At 51.9% G+C, this 15,993-nt stretch overlaps 1 protein-coding gene across 4 annotated transcripts in view; it reads left to right on the forward strand.

Moving 5' to 3' along the window:
• FARS2 (phenylalanyl-tRNA synthetase 2, mitochondrial) overlaps nucleotides 1–15,993 on the forward strand; it is a 305,587-nt gene that overhangs the window by 9,487 nt on the left and 280,107 nt on the right. For 3 of the 4 annotated variants that reach the window (XM_018039067.1, XM_018039069.1, XM_018039070.1), the window contains exon 2: nucleotides 3,715–3,801. The exons of the other annotated variant lie outside the window; for it this stretch is intronic. The gene's annotated coding sequence lies outside the window, so the exon portion shown is untranslated. The remainder of the gene's footprint in view (nucleotides 1–3,714; nucleotides 3,802–15,993) is intronic. 4 annotated transcript variants of the gene reach the window in all.

Below are 15,993 nucleotides of genomic sequence, written 5' to 3' on the forward strand. Positions count from 1 at the left end.
GGTTTTTCTGTTAAATAATATACAGTCACTCGATTGGGCGTGTTTTTAAATTTTTAAGTTAGTGGCTAGAGTGCTAAATGCTGCCGTTTCCCAGGTGGTGCAGTGGTAAGGAACCCACTTGCCAGTGCAGGAGCTGTAAGAGATGTGGGTTCGAAAGAGGGTCTGGAAGAGCCCCTGGAGGGGGAAATGGCTACCCACCGCAGTATTCTTGCCCGGGGAATCCCATGGACAGAGGAGCCTGGAGGGCTACTAGGCCACGGGGTTGCAAAGGCTCGGACGCGACCGAGAGTCTAAGCACTAATGAACCTCAAGAGGTTCCTGTCGCTGAGCCCCAACCCTAAATGTTAAGTGTATTTGTCAGCTCCGTTTATCCACTGTCTGGATTTGTCTTTATATTTGGGGCCTTCTAGGTGAGTGGATTTGTGGTCAGGCATTTGTGTTTGGGATCCCTGGCTTGGCAGAGGGGCAGAGGGAGCAAGGACTGGTGTTTCAGAAGGGAGGAGGAGACAGAGAGCAGAGAAGGGGGGGTGTGTGTGAAGTAAAATTTCTCAGGAGTGTCTCACGTGTCAGACACCAAGAAGGAAAGCAGGTGAGAAGATACCAAACAAGAACTGAGAGTAAAGTAGTAATGATGACGATAAGGGTTGTTAGAAATGAACGTTGCTTCAGTGTGACCATCCTGGTGTTTTTATTCTAGCCTTCTGGGGGAGGATGTTGAGTCTTAGGTAGTCAGAGAGGTTAAAGTTGGCTATTAAGTGGGATACACAGGGCCTAGTTAGGACTCTCCGTGACCCCATGGACTGCAGCCTACCTGGCTCCTCTGCCATGGGATTTTCTCTGGTAGGCTGCAGTCCATGGGGTAGCGAAGAGTCATACATGACTGAGCGACTTCACTTTCACTTTTGACTTTCATGCATTGGAGAAGGAAATGGCAACCCACTCCAGTGTTCTTGCCTGGAGAATCCCAGGGATGTCAGAGCCTGGTGGGCTGCCGTCTATGGGGTCTCACAGAGTCGGACACGACTGAAGTGACTTAGCAGCCGCAGCAGCAGTTAGGTCTCTACCTTTGTATATGCTTGAAAGTTTTCATAATGAAGTGACTTTTAAATGACTAAGCAAAGTAAAATTGATTAAAGGAGAAAGAATTTTTATGAATATCAGGGTGACTTTTTTCTCTTCTTCACTATCAGACCTGTGTGGTAGCATTAGCCTGTGAACCTATTTTTGAGGCAGAATTATTCACAAACAATTTTGGAAATAGACAAAACCATTTTTTTTTTAAAATGTGGTCTCTCAGCTCTATATGTGAAGACTGCAGAAATTAGGTGGTTTCTTCATCTTCATCCGATGGCAGTGGGTTTGTCCCAATACCAGAGCATCTGCCCTGGACGGCAGCCCAGGGCTGGAGCTGTCTCACCACACAAGGTGTGCAGCTCTGGGGGCGGGGGAGTCAGAGTCTAGTCACTGAGCATCTGTTTCTGCAGAAACCGAAGTGGGGCCTGAAGGGAGTGCTCCAGAGACAGAAAGGAAGAGATAAGCCCGTATTTGGAGGAGGAGACGGCAGCCCACTCCAGCGTTCTTGCCTGGAGAATCCCAGGGACAGAGGGGCCTGGTGGGCTGCTGTCTTTGGAGTCGCACAGAGTTGGACACGACTGAAGCGACTTAACAGCAGCTCGTATTCACTGCCCTGTGCCCGGCGCTCTAAACACTTCATGGATGGCCAGTCCTCACAGCAGATCTATCAGTTAGCGGCTAGTCTATCTTGTTTATTTTCTTTTTTAAATTATAAAATTTATAAAACAAAAATGACCATCTTAAACATTTTTAAATGTGCAGTTCAATGGCACTAAGTACACTCGCATTCTGGGTAAACCTTCACCACCATCCAACTCAGAACTTTTTCATTTCCCCAAACTGAATCTCTCAGTTCAGTTCAATTCAGTTGCTCAGTCACGTCTGACTCTTTGCAACCCCATGGGCTGCAGAACGCCAGGCTTCCCTGTCCATCACCAACTCCGAAGCTTGCTCAAACTCATGCCATCCAGCCATTTCATTCTCTGTTACCCTCTTCTGCCCTCAATCTTTCTCAGCATCAGGGTCCTCTTCAGTGAGTCAGTTCTTCGCATCAGGTGGCCAAAGTATTGGAGTTTTAGCTTCAGCATCTGTCCTTCCAATGAATATTCAGGACTGATTTCCTTTACGATTGACTGGTTGGATCTCCTTGCAGTCCAAGGGACTCCCAAGAGTCTTCTCCAACACCACAGTTCAAAAGCATCAATTCTTTGGTGCTCAGTTTTCTTTATAGTCCGACTCTCACATCCATACATGACCACTGGAAAAACCATAGCCTTGATGAGATGGACCTTTGCCGGCAAAGTAATGTCTCTGATTTTTAATATGCTGTCTAGGTTGGTCATAACTTTTCTCAAGGAGCAAGCGTCTTTTAATCTCATGGCTGCAGGCAGCATCTGCAGTCATTTTGGAGCCAAGAAAATAGCCTGTCACTGTTGCCTTTGTTTCCCCATCTATTTGCCATGAAGTGATGGGACCGGATACCATGATCTTAGTGTTTTGAATGTTGAGTTTTAAGCCAGCTTTTTCCCTCTCTTCTTTCATTTTCATCAAGAGGCTCTTTAGTTCCTCTTCACTTTCTGCCATAAGGGTGGTGTCATCTGCATGTCTGAGGTTATTGATATTTCTCCTGGCAATCTTGATTCCAGCTTGTGCTTCATCCAGCCCGGCATTTCGCATGATGTACTCTGCATATAAGTTAAATAATGGTGAGAGTATACAGCCTTGATATACTCCTTTTCCAATTTGGAACCAGTCCGTTGTTCCATGTCTGGTTCTAACTGTTGCTTCTTGACTTGCATACAGATTGCTCAGGAGGCAAGTCAGGTGGTCTGGTATTCCCATCCCTTTAAGAATTTTCCACAGTTTGTTGTGATCCACACAGTCAAAGGTTTTAGCGTAATCAATGCAGCAGAAGTAGACGTTTTTCTGGAATCCTCTTACTTTTTCTATGATTCACCAGATGTTGGTGACTTGTTCTTTGGTTCCTCTGCCTTTTCTAAAACCAGCTTGAGCATCTCGATGTCCTCAGTTCACGTACTGTTGAAGCCTTGCTTTAATAATTTCGAGCATTACTTTGCTAGCATGTGAGATTAGTATAATTGTGCGGTAGTTTGAACACTGTTTGGCATTGCCTTTCTTTGGGATTGGAACGAAGACTGACCTCTTCCAGTCCTGTGGCCACTGCTGAGTTTTCCAGATTTGCTGGCATCTTACGTGCAGTGCTAACCTCCGTCCTCACTGAACTCCTAAGTCCCCAACCCTCCTCCGCAGCCCGTAGCAACCGCCATTCTCTCTGTTTCTGTGCGTCCTCATATACATGAAATCAAACAGTGCCTTGCCTTTTCATAACTGGCTTATTTCTCGGGGCATGGCTATCTTCAAGGTTCACCGCATCAGAGCGCATCAGAGTTCCCTCCCTTTTCAGGGTGAGTGACACTTCACCGGGGGTGTGCACCGAGTTCTGTCCATGGCTGTGCTGGCGGGCCCTTGGGCCGCTGCCCCGTTTTGGCTGTTGTGAACATACTGCTGTGACCACGGGTGTCCAGATATCTGTCCCTCTGTCTGCTCTCAGCTCTTTGGGGCATAGTCCCAGACGTGGAATTGCTGGACCCTGTGGTAATTCTGTGTTTGATATTTTAGGGGCCACCAGACTGTTTGCCACAGCAGCTGCACTGCTGTCCATCCCCAGCAGCTGTGCCCCAGGGCTCTGATTTCTCCAGGTCAGAGGTGGGTCCATTTCTTTCTCCAGGTCACGGTGGTGGGGCGGGGGGGCGCGTGGGGAGGTTACGTGTGCTCACACTGCTCAGGTGCAGACCTGAATCTGAGCCTGATGTTCTGCGTCTAGAACCTCTGACGCAAACACAAGAGGAGGTGCAGAGGCTCGGAGATGCTGTTCAGGGCATTGTGCATGGGTTCAAACCCAGGCCATCTGTTGTCACAGCTCATGTTGTTAAACATCTTAGATTTAATATCTCTGTATGTTTTTTTCCCTGCCTTTCTAAATTTATGCTGTAGAATGTTCTCTTATTTAAACTATCTTTCAGGATGTATGCAGTATGTTTGATTTTATTTAAATTCTTGGGTCAAATTTTGCCTGTAAATGCTTTGAATAAATGCAAATTGATCCTGCCGAAGTTTTGTATATATCTCTGCTCTACCTACCCCTGCCAGAAGTTTGCTTTCCAATAAAACTAAATAAAACTATCTAAGCTGAATTTAAATGGGGGGAGGGGGACTTGGAATGGATCAGTGGTAAATAGTGAGGACTGAAAAAAAAAAAAAACCTCAGATAAAGTGAATTTTCCATCTTTATCAGTATGGGAGCAGCAGCTTGGAAATGTATCCGTTTCTTTGATCCTTGTGTGTGATTTGCTAAGAGCCTCTGCATTGTCCCTCACAGACTAGGTCGTGCAGGGCCTGGTGGCATCCTGAAACAAGCTCGTTCCCTGGGGGATGCTGGCTCAGTGGGGGCCAAGGGTCAGCTCCCGATGCGGCCTGGGTGCATAGCCCCCCCCACGGTGCTGCCGGGGTGGTGCCCCCTGCAAACGCCGACCGAGGGATTCTGCACCCCGCTCTCCTGGGCAGGCCCTCTGGGTGGGTGACCTCTTCTGTGCTGTGTTTGAACGGTGTATGTGTTGGGGGGAGCTGTGTGTGCGTGGCCCTGAGCCCCTCCCAGGCCGGGGGTGAGTGGCTGGTCCACCATCGTAGCTGGTGGAGGTGTAGACAGAGGGCCCACAGTCACACTCAAGCCGACTATGCTCTGGATGGGGTCTGCAGAATCGTCCCGAATCCAGTGGCTCCCAGCCGTGGCCTGCACCGCAGTCCACCTCCAGTGATCCTCCGGTCCCTGGCCTGGCATGCGCGCTGGTCATGGGGGTCTTTAAAGAGGGTCGCAGATGGTTGCAGATGGTGTGGCCCAGGTACGGAGCTGTTGCTGTCATTTCTTTTGAGCACCTGTTCTTTGGGCTGTAATTAAGATTTTTCTCATCCCCAAAGCTACAGAACTGTCTTCCCCAGCGTCCTTGTTAGCAGGGCTCCTCTCACCTGCAGGACTCCCTTCTGTGTTGGAAGGTGGTGTTCACTCCTCACGGAAGCCGTCTCTCTGTTCCTGACTTGGTGCCAGTGGCCGTAGGCACTCATCTCTCTCCCTCTGCGGAGCCTGGCATTCGGGAACGCAGAGGGAGGGCAGGGCTGGGCTGGCCCAGATTTCTCTGCCGGCTCCGGGTCAATGCATCCGAGGGCGGTTTCACCCCCCAAGCTGAAGGCTCTAGTGGGCTTCGTAGGCACCCGTGTGACTGCACCTGCGGTGTCCCGTTCTCTGCCTCAGCAGAGGTGACAGGTGGTTTCTCCCCCCTCCCACTGTTATGATGATGCGTTTCTGGGCGCAGTCATTTTTCTTTGCTCCAGATGTGAAAATCTGAGCTTGCTTCCTATCTATAAATGATCGAAGAGCCCCGTGTGACCCCCTGTAAATCCGGTAGACAGATAACTAGGCTGGCAGCGCATGCTGCGTGCCTGGGGAGTCCTCGGCCTCGTGGTGCTCGGAATGCAGGGGGTTGACTGGGCTTAGCAGATGGGCGCCGCTCGTATTTCCCTCGTCGCTGACAGGTGCGTGGGGGCGGGGGGCGGGGGGAGGGCGGCTCTCCTGGGCCGCGCTGCTCAGCCCCCGCCCCCCGGGACACCGAGCGCCCCGCCCCCTTCCCCCGCGGAAGGTGTCAGCGGCTTGCTGATGTGGGCTTGTCCGCTTGTCCTCACGATCAAGGCCTGCGTTCGTTTTTAAAAAGATTATCTTTGAACGATGGAAGCATCAGAGATGGATCACAGAAACAGAAACAGCCAATAGAAATAGAACAGGAGAAAACACCCCCTTTGCTGTCCTAAAGCAATGTTACCGTTTTCTTCTCCCGTGATTTTTACATGGTTCACCTGTTGGTTCACATCTGCGTTTCCTCTGACTGCTCTGCGGTCTTCATCGTGACCATTTTAATGGTTGCATAATATTCTGTTTCGATTCTGTACCATCAAGTCCGTAACTCTGTAGTTGACAAGTACCTTGCTCCCAGCTCCTCGTGGCTGTTAATGACACCACAAGGTACATCTTTGTGCCTGTAGCTATTTCCATATTTTCAATTAGTTTCTGATGGTAGAGTCCCTAGTGGTATTATTAGGTCAGGGAATAGGAGCAGTTTTATGGCTTCTAAAATGTACTGCCAGATTGCTTTCCAGAGGAGTGGAACCAGTTTGCAAGGCCATCACAGAGTCGTTTGCTTCCCAGATGGCCAGGCAGGATTATGAGTGCAGCCTCTCACGGCAGGAGAGGAGGGGTGTGGGTAGGTGTGTGCACATTTGTGTGCGTGTGTGCATGTGCTGTGTGTGTGTGTGTAAATCTTTCTGGTCTGTATGTGCACGGATTTAAGCCTCAGTGCCGTTGTGCATTGTTCTTAGTAGGAATGTGCTCGGTATCCAGTTCCCATATAAGGTTTGTAGTTCAAAGTTTAATACACAGCGTGGTGGACATGGAGTTAGGCTTCCTCGGTGGCTCAGCGGTAAAGAATCTGCCTGCAATGCAGGAGTCGCAGGAGACTCAGGTTCGATTCCTGGGTCAGAAAGATCCCCTGGAGGAGGGCACGGCAACTCACTCCAGTATTCTTGCCTGGAGGATCCCTTGGACAGAAGAGCCTGCTGGGCTATAGTCCACGGGGTCACAAAGAGTAGGACGTGACTGAAGCAACTTAGCATATGTGCACGCACAGACATGGAGTTAAGCAAGTATATATACGTTTTCTATTTCCTTGGAATTTGAAATTTTAAAAAAGTTGGCAAAGGCGACTTGGCAAGCGCATTTAGCCATTGTGATGAGGTTCTTATCAGCCCCCTGCTCTTCAGGAACGCCTGCCGGTGTGGGGGTGAAGGTGGACTCTGAGGAGCTCGGGAAGCAGGAGGGAGAGCCCTGGTAGTGCCTGAGCACGTGCTCGGGAGCAGGGCTGGCCCGGCTGCAGGGTGCACTGCCCAACGGTCTTAAGGGCGCTCCAGTGGAGAGCTGAACTGAAGACTTGGGGGTCCCTCGAGGCTTTGTGGGAAAGGTCTATGATTCGTTAGCAGTTTGTTCTAGGTCTCTGTCATTGCAATTTTCTTCAATTCTTTATATTTCCCATTGGATCATAAGCGTTTAGTGCCGTTAACTGGAGACTGGACCTTTTGAAGTTGGTTGTCTTTCTGTCCCTTCCCTGAGGGGTTGTGTATTATGCGTGCAGGCGATGGCTTTGTGGCTTCTGATTAAATGGTGGATGAATGAGTGAACGGATGAGTGAGGGGCGTTAGTACTCCATCTCCGTGGCTCTGGGAGGGGTTCTGAAGCCCGGCAGGCAGGCTGCGGGCCCGCCGTGTAGAACCGGCAGCGAGTGCTCTCTGGGGTATGGGAACTTGATTTTGAGCTGAGAAATTTAGGAGAGGCAACGCTGGAAATGACGGTAGGCGTGTGCGCAGGCCTCCAGGGCGCCTGAAAGGGCCTCCTCGTCAGGTGGGTGGGGACGCCGAGCCAAAAGGCTGCGTGTCCTCCCCGGGGCGCTCCGGCGGACGGCAGCAGGGCGCGCGGAGCTGCCTCTCTGGCCCCCAGCCCAGCGCCCTTCCCTTTGTCTCAGGGGGACTTGGGGTGCTTGATTGGCCACGTCCACCCCCACCATGCCCTCACTTGATGTGTGTTTGGGGTGCTCTTCGCTGTGCACCCACATTCCCCCTCCCTTGTGGCTCTGCAGATCTGTGTGTGAAGCTTGTGACCTTGACGCAGCAGTCAGACTGGGCTCCAGAGTGGTGCAGGCCGAGAGATTTGGCCTGAGAGCCGAGAGAGAGCGCGGGATCAAAACTCAGTGCGGGAGCAAGTTAGAGCTGCGTGGTGTCTGAGCCTGAATGTGAGCTCCTTTTCCTTCTGCGAGGGAGACTGGTCCGTGTGTGGTGTCTGAGTCTGAACGTGAGCTCCTTTTCCTTTCGCGAGGGAGACTGGTCCGTGTCAGCTGCGACGCTGATTTGCGTGCGTATCTGCCACAGCTGTGATCCTTGCAAAAGTCTCGTCACGGCCCGTGTGCGCGGAGCAGAGTCTGAAGGTCGTCAGGGAGCAGTGACCCCGGGCCTGAGAGCAGAAGCCCCGTGGGGGGTGCTCTGCTCCCCCTCCAGCCCCCGCCCCCTGTCACTGACTTGCTGAGGCTCAGGCTTTACTGGGAGGAAGCCCCCGAGGTGTCAGATGAGACACCACGGACTCCTGCAGCAGCCCCATAGGGGCTGCCTGGGGGCTCAAGCGGTGCCGCAGGGGCCCCAGGCCCCCTGAGAGGGGCGATGTTTGCCTGGCGAGCTTGGAGTGGTCCTGCTCTTGGTACTTGGGTTTGGGATTGGTGGGTGTTTACATGTCAGGAGAGCTTCTCCTCGGTTCCTATAACTTTGGCGCCCTGGGTGTGACTGCTGGCTCAGTGTGTCCACACCTTCCTCCCCGGAGAGCACGGGGTCCTCCGGGCAGGCCCCCTGTGGCCTTGTGCTCAGGGTGGTTTGTCTCCACAGCCCTGGAGACCAGCGCCACCCTGCCTTCCGTGCAGGAGCTGCTGACCTGGGTACTCAGCTCAGAGCAGAAAGGAGAGAGGGGCTGACCTGCCCAGGGCCGCTGTAACATGCGGAGGTCAGCACCTCTTTACTCTGTCTGAACAGGATTAGTTGTTTCTATGACAGGATCTTGAAACTTCTTCTCACAAATGTAGATGATAAGGAGAAACTGCAAGGAGAGGACGTGCTCAAGTTCCTCCCATCCAAAGGCCAATAAACCGCTCGTGATATCTAAGCGTCTCCTTCCATTCCTTTCTGCTGTGTGACTTTTATGTGGTTCTCATCAGCCTGTTTCTGAAAGTTTTACCTTTTTCTTTCATGCATCACCTATGTTATTCCTTGTTACTGTAGACTTTCCTTTACAGAAATTTGCTCTTTCACTGATCGGCCTAGACCGAAATGTGTGCTTGCTCTGTTAACGCGGGGACCAGAGGCTCGTCCTTCTCCCCCAGTGAAATAACGTTGGCTGACCCCACGTGGTACTGTTTCTAACACAGCAGGGTTTTCTGTGTTTGAGACTAGAGCGCTTTCTTTCCCTTTTAACTTCTGAGTATTAAAACATGTGCACATTATGCAACCCTGATAAATGTTACCAAGGGGAAAGATAATTTATACAGAGTTTTCTTTATTTGTAGGTTGTTGTGTTAAACTCAGATCCACTTATTTCTGTGCCGTCCTCTTTAGATTTGGGAAACTCTTTAAGAGTGAGAGTTTCTCAGCTTTTGACCGTGGTGGCTTAGTCAGCTAAGGAGAGGACCGTGAGCCTCTTTCTCAGGCTGGGCGCGGAGGGTGAGAACCTAGAGTCTGTTGGTGATGGGGACATGGGGCTGCGGTCCAGCCGCCAGGAACGGGAGGCCAGTGCCCCACCGCAGACTGTGTGCTCCCGTCAGCGCGGTGCGTTTTTAATCCATGTTGATGTCATCTCTTCAGTGTGGCTCCCTGCGGTTTACCCACTGTGGATTTGTTTGGGGGCGCAAGTCAGTAGAAATAACTTTGCTTGCATCATTGGCTCTAGTGAGTGTTTTTGGGTTTTATGCATTTTACATACATATTCATCCACAAACCAAATTTAGGTGTGTAAAGCTCTTTGATTTTCAGTGAACACTTACGTGTACAGAGTCTAAAGCCTGTCGGCAATTTAGACACAAGCAGACAACTTGGGACCATCTTCTGGAAGCAGTTCAGATTATGAGTGACCCTGCAGTCCTTCCAAAGGTGCCTTTTGAATTAAAGCACAGCAGTTTCACTTGTAGTATCCATCTGCCCAGAAGTCAAAGTATTACAATGCGGAGGCGTGTCTTCTGGGCTTCGCTTACTATTACTCTGTAGCGAGTCTCTAGCTTACTATTACTCTGTAGCGATTACTCTGTAGCGAGTCTCGTAGCTTTTCTTCGTGGAGTGTTTGTGTGCGTTTTGGGTGCCTTCTCCCTCATACTTCAGTAGCAGCCCTGGGAAGCAGCAGACGGGAGATGTCTTTATCACCCAAGGACTTAACTGTTTGACGACTGAGGACAATGTTGCCAGCTTAGAAAAGAAGTTAGCAGTGGTGCAGGGTATTAGAGTGACCCAGCAGGGAGAGCCAAGGGAAATCAGAGCTTAAAGACTGGGTCCACGCCTGCAGCCACTGGGAATGTGCTCACTGAGGAGGGCTTTGAAAAATTGGGTTATTCCCTGGATGGGCTCGGAAATGAGGGGCTCCTCCTTGCTGCCCCCAATTCTCGGCTGTTACTTCCTAAAGAGCTGTCACTCAGGATTTTCAAGGGCACAGTGCCCATGCTTGATTTTTCAGTTTTAAAGGGGTCCAGCCTGGACTGCAGCAAGGAGATCAAACCAGTCCATCCTAAAGGAAATCAACCCTGTATATTCATCAGAAGGACTGATGCTGAAGCTCCAGTACTTTGGCTGCCTGATGCGAAGAGACTCACTGGAAAAGACCGTGATGCTGGGGAAGATTGAGGGCAGGAGCAGAAGGGGACGACAGAGGATGAGATGGTTGGAGGGCATCACCGATTCGATGGACTTGAGTTTGAACAAACTCTGGGAGATAGTGAAGAGCAAGGAGACGGCATGCTGGGGCGCATGGGGTCACAGAGTTGGGTGTGACTCAGCAGCGAAGCGACAGCAGGCCTGGACCTGAATGAGAAACTGGGTGCCCAGTGTGTTGCGAGTGCTGTGGGTGCTGCAGGCCAGAGCTGGGCAGTGAGGTCTGTCCCTGTTGGCCCTGCTCCCGTGACCTTGGGGCTAGTGGGGAAACTGGAGCTCAAGAGCAGACCCAGCGCCGGGCCTCCTGTGGCGTAACGGGGGAGGCGCAAGCTGCCAGAGTGCTCGGAGGCGTGGCCTCTAACCTCGATCTGAGGGTTCTGGGGTTGGGGTGGGGAGTATGAGTGTGAGTGTGTGTGTGTGTGTGTGTATTGGGAGGGCGGTGGTGCCTGCAGACTGACTGTCGCCGCCAGGCTTGTGACTCCATGGATGTGGGGTATGCTGGGGCGTTGGGAGTTGTCAAGCATCCCAGATCTCAGTGTGTAGCAAAACTTGGGCACCTCCAAGCCTTATAATGATATGTGGCATATGGATTTTATCCACAGAATGTTTTTGGTATTAAGGAGCCACTGAAGGACAACCTAGACAGCATATTGAAAAGCAGAGACATGGCCAGCAAAGGTCCGTCTAGTGAAGGCTATGGTTTTTCCAGTAGTCATGTATGGATGTGAGAGTTGGACTATAAAGAAAGCTGAGCGCAGAAGAATTGATGCTTTTGAACTGTGGTGTTGGAGAAGACACTTGAGAGTCCCTTGGACTGCATGGAGATCCAACCAGTCCATTCTAAAGGAGATCAGTCCTGAATGTTCATTGGAAGGACTGATGTTGAACCTGAAATTCCAATACTTTGGCCACGTGATGCAAAGAGCTGACTCATTTGAAAAGACCTTGATGCCGGGAAAGATTAAAGGCAGGAGGAAAATGGGACGACAGAGGATGAGATGGCTGGATGGCATCACTGACTCGATGGACGTGAGTTTGAGTGAACTCCAGGAGTTGGTGATGGACAGGGAGGCCTGGCGTGCTGTGGTCTATGGGGTCACGAAGAGTCAGACATGACTGAGCAACTGAACTGAACTGAACTGAAGGACTTTAACCCATAGAGTGGTTAAAGTTAGTTCACATGGCTCGGATTTCAAGAATAATCTTTTGGGGTAAGGAACAGCCTACCTGGATATTATTTAAGCAAATAATATTGTTCTGAGGATCGCGAGCCAGTGTTATTAAGGATTAAGACCCCTCACTGCCGCAGAACGCTGGACACTCTCACCTTTACCTAGGGGCCGCCTGACCTTTGCTCTTTGCTGTAACTTTGTGTAAAGCTGTCCCATGTCTTTCCTTGCACTCAGAGCCTGCAGAGCTGCCTGGTGAAGTCCGACCCTGTGTGACGTCTTGGCCTGGGGCCATAAATACGGTTCTAAAGTCATAAATTGTCTGTAAGGAAATTCACTATAGATTTACCTAGGTAAATAAATGAATTTTGAAGCCAAAGTCATAGGGGGAAGTGGGAAATTCACTTGAGTAAGAAAAAGGAATAAAGAGAAATGGTCATGATACAGTCTGGAAAGGAGAACCCACACCTGAAAAATAGAAAGACCTGCACATGAAGAATTTGCAGTGAAGTAATAGCTCTCCCCCGCCTTTCAAAGGAAGAGTGACACAACCAGCAAGAAAACACATTTCCCAAAGCATCACGCTATGTTGACGTTAGCATAATAGTATGGATTTTGAAATGGAGCTGTTATTTTGAAATGAATTTGTTTGCCTGATTTTTGAGGAGGAGACTGGTTTTCAAAGAATTGGGGAACAGCAGGCAGCAGAATCCACAACACTGTCGTGATGAGCTGGTTGTGTACGTATGTTCAGAGGTGGGCGACCACGCAAAACAGCCAGACAGAAGCCTGCTTCATTTAAAGGAGGTCGTTTCCCTCCTGCCGCCTCACGCGGCACCAGCAGTGAGTCGCGTGGGACAGAAGGCAGTGTGTGCTGCTGAGGCTCAGCCTGTCATCCTTGAGGCCTCCTTACAGGAAGCGATGCTGGTGGCTATCCAGAGCTTCCCTGGCCTCCCTAACCGACTGATGGAGCCAGATCTCTGTTGGCTGACACCTGCTTTTAGACGTTATTTGTAGAGAAAAGATCACTAATTGAAGCAGCCAGAGAGGTTGTCAGAGGTCAGACGTGCTGCTCCCAGGCTCATCGAGGGCGAGGGGCTTGATGGATCCGCTGCCTCTCTGAAGCGGGGTCTGTGCTGAGAGTGGTTTTCCTGTGAGTAAATAGTACGTTCAAATAACAGGTCATAAACAACACACTGAAACACACGTAGATTCCTGAAGGTTTGAACACTGTAAACGAGACTCTAAAACCACCGAAACAACACAGTCATGGTGGTGTCGTGTCGTGAAGCCGCTCAGTCGTGTCCGACTCTTCGTGGCCCCGGGGACTGTAGCCTCCCAGGCTCCTCCCTCCATGGGCTTCTCCACGTGGGATTCTCCAGTGGGATTCACCCACTGGAGTGGGTGCCATTGCCTTCTCCCGGGAACAACGCGGTAACAGGCCAAAAAGATGGACAGGCGACACGTGGAGAGCTCGGATGGCCAGTCCTGTCCTCCCAGTAAGAAACCAAGCTCGCCAGGCTGACGGCCGGCACCTTTGCTGGTTTTCTCCTCCTCTACTATTTTTTTTCTTATTCTTCTAAATTTTTTGTCTTCATTCTTTTACTTTTAAGTGAAGAGTCCACAGAGCTTCCCCAGCCTCCAGGGCCTGAGGCCTTGAATCACCCCAGTATCCTGAAGCTGTTTGACGTGGCTGGCACCCGGGAGGCACTCCTCCTGGTCATGGGGCGATGCTCGTCCCCCTGCTGGACCACGGCCGCTGAGGAGGAGGCCCGGGCAGATCCCGCCAGGTGGTTTCCCCGGGGCAGGCCTGGTGTGCAGCCATCAGGGGGTGGTGTCCTCGGGGCCCGGAGCCGGGCCTCCTGCTTTCAGACCTCGACCTCAGCAGCGTGCTCCCTCAGCAGCCGGCCGGGCGCCTACTTTCCTCTTTCCTTCCAGCTGTGTTCTCTGTTTCGTCACACAGACAAAACCGCGAGGTCAGTTTTCCTCTTGATGCTCTGTTGATTTTATAGTATTTCTAATTGCTGACGACAATGACTGTTTTCCTAATCGGATCAGAGTCCCAAGACTTACATTATGGGAAAGGATCTTAGTGATTCTCCTTGTTTACATACTCACAGAGGTTATGTTACTTGCCCAAGGCCACAGCTAGTTGGTCAGAGGACTGGGTTTCAAAGGGCTGCATGAGCAGAGATTGAGCGGAATATCCGAGTTTTTTTCCTTTGTGTTCATAGTGGAAACCTGCCTGATCACTTCCTGACCCTGAACCCAGGTGAGAGGCATGTTAGAGGAAATCATGAGGGACCCCGAGGAGGGACTGGAACCCTACGTGGAGACACCCCCCTCCCCAACCACAAGGACCGGCAGACTGGGTCAGTGCTGTGCATGGGATCTCTTCAACTTAGAATCCAGTGAAATTATCCTTCAAAAGTGAAGGGACATACACTTTCTCAGACCAACAAAAGCCGCAGGAGACACCCCCGTCCCCCCAGCCACAGTGGCCGGCAGGCTGGGTCAGTGCTGTGTGTGGGATCTCTTCAACTTAGAATCCAGTGAAATTATCCTTCAAAAGTGAAGGGACATACACTTTCTCAGACCAACAAAAGCCACAGGAGACACCCCCTCCCCCCAGCCACAGTGGCCGGCAGGCTGGGTCAGTGCTGAGCATGGGCGGCATGTGGGGACGGCCCAGGACTCACTGATGGCCTGAGCCTGACCGAGTGATGACCACCTAGGCTCCTGGGCCACAGGACAACCCTGCTGGAGGGCTGCATCGTCCACGGGAAGCCCCCGCCCTCAGCCCACCCACCCGCGGCTGCATCCTTCCCCGGCCCATGAGCTTGTGCCCTAAACCTTGGTCTCTGCAGCCTCCCAGGCTCAGGTTGGGGCCTCTGGTTGGAGACCCTGTGTCTCTCGACAGTTCAGGCGTGGGAGAGATGAGACCACCAGCCACGGTGGGCAGCGCTCTTCAGAGCTCCTTGTGAGTCAGCTTGTCTGCAGGCCCCCGAGTCCTCTGCACACATGGGACAGGGTCCTGATCCCAAACTCCACCCTGACACCTGGAGGGAAATGGAGCTGTCCAGGGTGCTGGAATCGCTGAGCCTGGACGGAGTCCTGTTCAGCCCAAGGGACTGTGCCCTACAGGCCTGGAGCATACGAAGGCTAGAGCCCCAGTTTCAGGAGGAGCCTGATCCAGGCCTAACAGGAGGGCGGTGGCTCCTCTGCCCTCCTCACAAGCTGGAGAGCAGATGGGGAGCGAGGCCTTTGGGCTGACCACCTGCTGTCTGCTGCAAACCCACCTTAAACTGGACCAGCCCCTCCCCCGGGCCAGTCCTCTGTTCATGTGCAAGTTCATTTATCCAAGTTGTTAATATTTTGACTCCTGATGGAATGTTAGGATCTGGGTATGGAAATACGGGTAAGAAGTATATGTTAAACAAACGTATTTATGGGGCAGCTACCGTGTGCTTGAATGGTGGGAGAGCTGGAAAGGTGAACGGAGTATGCCTGTTGTCCTCCAGGGGCAGTAGCTGGTTGGAGAGTCATTCACACGTATTTATTATGTGCCCAGAACCCAGCATTCATAAATAAGTGTCTCTTGACTGTTAATTGGTGTATGGTGCAGACAGGTGTAGAGGCTGAGCCCTGAACCCAGCCTGGGGAGGGGGGAGGTTGAGGGGCGGAGAAGGGTGAGGGTTGAGTGGGCCAGGGCGGGGAGGGGAAGGCAGGGAAGGGTGGGGAGCAGAGACCCTCGGCACCCCCTGCCCTGACGGAGCAGAGGGTACCCGGCAGGGGGGCTTAGAGCCCAGAGCCTGGAGCTCTGCGCACGGGGAAGCAGCCCCATGTCCACCGGAAGGGCAGAGTGGCCGGGGGAAGCTCCAGGGCAACGGAGGCCGATGGCTCACTCCGCCTGCCTCCCTGGGCCGCCCAGAAGGTAGACTTGAGCTGGGAAGGTTTCAGATGCACCAACTCCGTGCTTTCCAGATGTTCTGTAGGACTCAAGGCGCTTGGATGTTAGTAGATAGGTCCCAGGGTCCAGCTGGTGCAGAAGATGCCCGAGATTAGAGTCCACTCTGTCCCTTGGTGTGTGTCAGGCCCAGCAACTGGCTGATTCATCAGACGCTTGCTTTTCTAGCTCCATGCCCATTGCCGTTCTCCCCTTTGGCTTCCCAAACACTGG

Source organism: Capra hircus, chromosome 23 (genome assembly GCF_001704415.2).
Source record: "Capra hircus breed San Clemente chromosome 23, ASM170441v1, whole genome shotgun sequence".
NCBI classification, from domain to species: Eukaryota; Metazoa; Chordata; class Mammalia; order Artiodactyla; family Bovidae; genus Capra; species Capra hircus.